Source organism: Scyliorhinus torazame, chromosome 25, assembly GCF_047496885.1.
Source record: "Scyliorhinus torazame isolate Kashiwa2021f chromosome 25, sScyTor2.1, whole genome shotgun sequence".
In the NCBI taxonomy this organism is placed as follows: domain Eukaryota; kingdom Metazoa; phylum Chordata; class Chondrichthyes; order Carcharhiniformes; family Scyliorhinidae; genus Scyliorhinus; species Scyliorhinus torazame.
Window position 1 is genome coordinate 8519962 of NC_092731.1, and position 6000 is coordinate 8525961.

The following is a 6000-nucleotide window of genomic DNA, read 5'->3' on the forward strand; positions in this document are numbered from 1 at the left end:
GCTTTCAGCATACAAACCATTGCCTCACACAAGATTCTGGACAATAATCCCCATTGTCCCAGAGTTCAAAGCTGTGTACACGCACACACCAACATGGACACGGGCGCGCGCGCACACACACACACACACACACACACACACACACACACACACACACGAGGGGGGGGGGGGTGAAACCGGAGAGATTCCTTCTCCAAATGGCTCAGGTCTACCCAAGGACTACACCCGGATACGGAGCTATTCTGTCCATCGCCTCGGAGTTTGACTAGAGTATGCCAAAAGGAACCGCGCTGCCCCGTGCTCTCCCCAGAGCTCTGTAGTTGCCTCCTGTTCGGACGTCTGACCATTTCTGGTTCTGTCTTCACAAAGGAGGACACAAATGACATACCAGAAATGTTGGGGAATGCAGGGTTTAGTGAGAATGAGGAACTGACGGAGATCAGTATTCACAGAGAAAAGGGGAAATTGATGGGGTTGAAAGCTGATAAATCCCCAGGGCCTGATAATCCACATCCCAGAGTACTTAAGGAAATGGTTCTAGAAATAGTGGATGCATTGATGGTCATCTTCCAGGATTCTATAGACTCTGGAACAATTCCTACAATTTGGAGGGTGGCTAACGTAACTCCACTATTTAAACTCCACTCGAAAAGAGGCCCGGACAATTCCCATCCACCACCACTCTCCTCCTCCTCATTCTATCTCTCAACAACTTCTCTTTTAACTCATGCCACTTTCTCCAAATCAAAGGTGTAGCAATGGGTACCCCCATGGGTCCTAGCTACGCTTGTCTTTTTATGGGGTATGTGCAACATTCCTTGTTCCAGGCCTATCCGCAAACCCTCCCACAACTCCTTTACCGATATATTGATGATTATTTTGGTGCCGCTTCATGTTCCCATCTGGACCTGGAAAAACTCATCAACTTCGTTTCCAGTTTCCACCCCTCCATCACTTTCACCTGGTCCATCTCAGACACCTCCCTTCCTTGATCTTTCTGTCTCCATTTCCGGCAATAGACTATCCACTAATATCCACTGCAAGCCCACTGACTCCCACAGCTACCTGGACTACACCTCTTCGCACCCTACACCCTGTAAGGACTCCGTCCCTTTCTCTCAACTCCTTCGCCTCCGTCGCATTTGTTCCGATGATGCCACTTTCCAAAATGGTGCTTTAGAACATACAGTGCAGGAGGAGGCCATTCGGCCCATCGGGTCTGCACCGAACCACTTGAGCCCTCGCTTCCACCCTATCCCCATAGCCCAATACCCCTCCTAACCTTTTTGGTCACTAAGGGCAATTGATCACGGCCAATCCACCTATCCTGCACGTCTTTGGACTGTGGGAGGAAACCGGAGCACCCGGAGGAAACCCACGCACACGCGGGGAGAACATGCCGACTCCGCACAGACAGTGAACCAGCGGGGAATCGAACCTGGGACCCTGGCGCTGTGAAGCCACAGTGCTATCGTGTGCCCACATTTGAAAATGTGTTCCTTCTTCCTCAACCGTGACTTCCCACCTACAGTTGTTGACAGGGCCCTCAACAGTGTGCAATCCATCTCCCGCGCCACTACCCTCGCCCCCTCTCCTCCCTCCCAGGACAAGGATAGAGTCCCCCTCGTTCTCACATTTCATCCCACCAGCCTCCGTATGCAAAGCATAATCCTCCGCCATTTTCGCCAGCGTGATGCCACCACCAAACACATCTTCCCTTCACTCCCTCTGTCAGCATTCCGCAGAGACCGTTCCCTCCGAGACAATCTAGTCCACTCCTCCACCATACCCAGTACCTCTCCCATCACCCATGGCACCTTCCCATGCAATCGCAGGTGTAACACCTGCCCCTTTACCTCTTCCATGCTTCACATCCCAGGCCCAAAACACTCATTCCAGGTTAAGCAGCGTTTCACTTGCATCTCTTCCAATTTGGTCTACTGCATTCGCTGCTCCCAATGTGGTCTCCTCCATATCGGAGAGACCAAACGCAGACTGGGTGATCGCTTTGCTGAGCATCTTCGGTCTGTGTGCATTCAGTACCCTGACCTTCCTGTTGCTTGCCATTTTAACAAAAGACCCTGCTCCCATGCCCACATGTCTGCTCTTGGCCTGCTGCAATGTTCCAGTGAAGCTCGACGCAAACTGGCAGAACATCTCATCTTCCGGTTAGGCACGCTACAGCCTTCCGGCCTGAACATCGAATTCAACAACTTCAGATGATCAGCTCTACCCCACCTCGACCCATTTGTTCTCATCCCATTTCATTTTAACTGTCTTTTACCATTTCTTTCTTTCTTAATATATATTTACCCCCCCCCCCCCAACACACACAATCTTATCCACCTTTCTCCTCATTGCTTCCCCTTCCCCTCCTCCCACATCTCCAGTTCATCCTCTGATGTTAGTTTCTCTGCTGTTTGACCTTTCACATATTTTGTCCTCTCTGGGGACTGCCATTCGCACTCTTCCCCTGGGTTTCTGTGGCCATTAGCACCCGGTTTCCCTGGGTTTCTGTGGCTATGACTCATCTTTCATTCTCACTCCACAGTATAAATATCTCCCACTTTCTCTGTCTGTTAGCTTTGACAAAGAGTCATCGGACTCGAAACGTTTGCTCTTTTCTCTCCCTGCAGATGCTGCCAGGCCTGCTGAGATTTTCCAGCATTTTCTCTTTCGTTTCAGATTCCAGCACCCGCAGTAATTTGCTTTTATCTGGAATATATTCAATGTTTTAGCATCAACTACTTCCTGTGGTCATGAATTCCACAGGCTCACCACTCTTTGGGTGAAGAAATGTCTCCTTATATCTGTCCAAAATGGTTTACCCTGAATCCTCATACAAGTCTGCTCCTGCTCCTATTTCTTGCGCTCCTGTCCATCCTCTGGATTAAAATGCCAGGCCAACCGTGGAGTGCAACACCCACTTCTGACTCAAGAGCTGTAGTGGCACCAGCTCAGCAAGATGACATTTCGAACAGCGCCACTCCCGTTATCCCAAGGGAAATACTCGGGCAATCCGGTGGTGGTAGCCACTTTGAAGATTTGGAGGAAATTTAGGCAGCATTTTAAGTTGGGAACGGTGCCAAAGGTGGCACCGATCTGTGCCAATTACTTGTTTGAACTGGCTAGATTAGATGCGAGGTTCTGGGGCTGGGAGGGCAAGGGGGTGGTAGGAATGAGGGATTTGTTTCCGGAGGGGCGTTCCGCGAGCTTGGCGGAGAAGTATGGGGTCCCATTTTAAACTTTCCACAGCTCCGTGATACATGGTTCAGCCACTCCGACCAGCAATTCCACAGGTCTGAGTCATTGAGATCACAATCAGGCACTGAAGTCAGCACCTACTAATCCGATACTGATGAAAAAGCCATTCGAATTGCAAGGCCATCGCTGCTCCAGTAAGAGTGTTAAATGCTGATGAGGAACATTAACACTTACCAGAGATTTAACACCCAATGTGTAAGCGTCTGCCTTTAATGAGACAGGTGTGAAAGTTGTAATGGTCCAATTCCTTTTCCTCACCTGCGAGAGACACTAACGCCTGGCAGTATTATGACGCAAAATCCCTGGGTTACCGCAGCGAGAAGGCCATTATATACGAGCTTTAACATACAGAACCAGCAACAGAGAGCTGGCAATTAGAGCTGAACCCAGTCCCTTCCTCCTCAACATCTCTTTCCAGCAGTGAGCAGGAGCCTTATTTTACAAAGCCAGCTGCAGTACCATCCCAGCCCAGGTGGGACTATGTGAGGACTTTACTTTTACTTACATACCAAAGGGAAAACACACATACAGCAGAGTGTGACAGAGGGGGGTCAAGGCACACACAAGCATTATACAGCATCTAACATAGCAAAAACGCCCAAGGCACTTTCACAAGGGCGTAATTAGGCAATAGTTGGTACCAAGCCAATAAACAGACATGAGAACTGGTGACCATATTCAAAGAGGCAGATTTTACAGAGCGAGGGAAAGAATCGGGGGTGATTCTAGAGCTTGGCAGCTTTATAAATGGAAATTGTTGTTGAACCTCAGTCTTCTGCTCCACATGGCTTATAACTGGAAAGACAGAAACCCTCATCGCATTTAAAAAGTATTCGGATATCACTTGAAACGCCCTAGCTTACGAGGCAGCAAAGCCCTGTTGGTTGGAGTGGATACGATGGGCAGAATGGACACCTTCTACACTGTAAACTTTCTATGATTCTCTTTTGTGCCAGGTTGATTTATTGATGGTGCCCAGGCAGGAAGTTCGCAGGTTCAAGGCTTACTCCAGAAGTTGTGTGCACAAACTAGGCAGGCATCACTGACGCAATACCATTCCTGGGGCATACCATTGATCAGAAACTGAACTGGACTAGCCATATTAATACTGTGGCTACAAGAGCCGGCCAAAGGCTAGAAATCCAAGGCGAGTAACTCACCTTCTGACTCCCCAAAGCCGGTCTACCAACTACAGCAGGCATTGTCAAACCAGGGTCGCGGGTGGGTGTCAGGAGGGTCGCAGAGCCGTCCGTCGCGGTGCTCCCGATCACGCAAATCTGCGCGCCACAGCCGGCTGTTAATAACGGCGGCTGCGAGCGGCCTTCAAAATAGCCGCGAACATGGAAAATAAAATGATGCCGCACTGCGCATGCATGCCTGATCATCGGCACACATGCACAGTGCGGCCGCTTTTTTTAAAAACCGGCTACAGCTTTTCGTTTTACAAGTTCGGGGCGGTTTTATTCATTTTATTCATTTATTTTATTCATTTTGTTCTTACTTATTTTTTACAAGTTCGGGGGGGGTTTTATTTGATAAAATTTTATAGGAAAAAAAGCGCAGAACTTTGGACAGATGGAGACTCCATACTTTCCGACACCGGAAGGCTTCACCTTCATCCAACAGGTTCCATTGGAGGAGCGTGTACGAGGGCCAAAGGACTCAAACCATTTCCTCCATTTTTGTCAGCAGCAAACAAGGAAAGAGAAAATGGTGGGTCGCGCAGGGCGGCCGGCGTGGGTCGCGCAGGGCGGCCGGCGTGGGTCGCGCAGGGCGGCCGGCGTGGGTCGCGCAGGGCGGCCGGCGTGGGTCGCGCAGGGCGGCCGGCGTGGGTCGCGCAGGGCGGCCGGCGTGGGTCGCGCAGGGCGGCCGGCGTGGGTCGCGCAGGGCGGCCGGCGTGGGTCGCGCAGGGCGGCCGGCGTGGGTCGCGCAGGGCGGCCGGCGTGGGTCGCGCAGGGCGGCCGGCGTGGGTCGCGCAGGGCGGCCGGCGTGGGTCGCGCAGGGCGGCCGGCGTGGGTCGCGCAGGGCGGCCGGCGTGGGTCGCGCAGGGCGGCCGGCGTGGGTCGCGCAGGGCGGCCGGCGTGGGTCGCGCAGGGCGGCCGGCGTGGGTCGCGCAGGGCGGCCGGCGTGGGTCGCGCAGGGCGGCCGGCGTGGGTCGCGCAGGGCGGCCGGCGTGGGTCGCGCAGGGCGGCCGGCGTGGGTCGCGCAGGGCGGCCGGCGTGGGTCGCGCAGGGCGGCCGGCGTGGGTCGCGCAGGGCGGCCGGCGTGGGTCGCGCAGGGCGGCCGGCGTGGGTCGCGCAGGGCGGCCGGCGTGGGTCGCGCAGGGCGGCCGGCGTGGGTCGCGCAGGGCGGCCGGCGTGGGTCGCGCAGGGCGGCCGGCGTGGGTCGCGCAGGGCGGCCGGCGTGGGTCCCGAAGCTCGGCCGGCGTGGATCCCGAAGCTCGGCCGGCGTGGATCCCGAAGCTCGGCCGGTTGGTAAAAATGGGCCCCCTGAAAAAAGGTTTGAAGATCACTGATCTTCAGGCACAAGTCAGGAGTGTAATGGAATGCTCTCCACTTGCCTGGATCAGTGCAGCTCCACCAACACTCAAGAAGCTCTACACAGGGTAGCCTCACCGTGCTGAGGTCCCGGGTTCGATCCCGGCTCTGGGACACTGTCCGTGTGGAGTTTGCACATTCTCCCCGTGTCTGCGTGGGTTTCGCCCCCACAACCCAAAGATGTGCAGGGTAGGTGGAT

General features: G+C 54.0%; 1 protein-coding gene across 4 annotated transcripts in view; it reads right to left on the reverse strand.

Moving 5' to 3' along the window:
* Positions 1–6000, reverse strand: part of pak4 (p21 protein (Cdc42/Rac)-activated kinase 4) — a 164899-nt gene that overhangs the window by 136462 nt on the left and 22437 nt on the right. The window contains exon 1 of one of the 4 annotated variants that reach the window (XM_072489943.1): positions 4425–4445. The exons of 2 other annotated variants lie outside the window; for them this stretch is intronic. The gene's annotated coding sequence lies outside the window, so the exon portion shown is untranslated. Of the gene's footprint in view, positions 1–4424; positions 4446–6000 lie in introns of those variants that run through there. One more of the 4 variants, XM_072489944.1, reaches the window with a different exon arrangement.